Raw genomic sequence first — 253 nt, 5'->3', positions numbered from 1 at the left:
AAAAAAAAAAAAAGATACATGAATAATCAAGTAAATCTCCAAAAGTCGCTTATGTGTGTGGTTATACGGAAATATCACTAACAATATTATTCTTATCTTTACTGACTAATCAAATATTTAACCCCCCCACCCCGCCAAAAAAAAAGACTTGTAAACCACGACCTTAAGGTGGGCATTTTTACAATTATACTAAAAGATCTTTTGCTTGCTAAAAAGTATAAACAGTCAATTAGAGGACATAAGAAGGCTTGTG

The sequence above is a fragment of the Sinocyclocheilus grahami genome, unplaced genomic scaffold (assembly GCF_001515645.1).
Source record: "Sinocyclocheilus grahami isolate Dianchi unplaced genomic scaffold, SAMN03320097.WGS_v1.1 scaffold1692.1, whole genome shotgun sequence".
In the NCBI taxonomy this organism is placed as follows: domain Eukaryota; kingdom Metazoa; phylum Chordata; class Actinopteri; order Cypriniformes; family Cyprinidae; genus Sinocyclocheilus; species Sinocyclocheilus grahami.
This window is presented reverse-complemented; position numbering follows the sequence as displayed.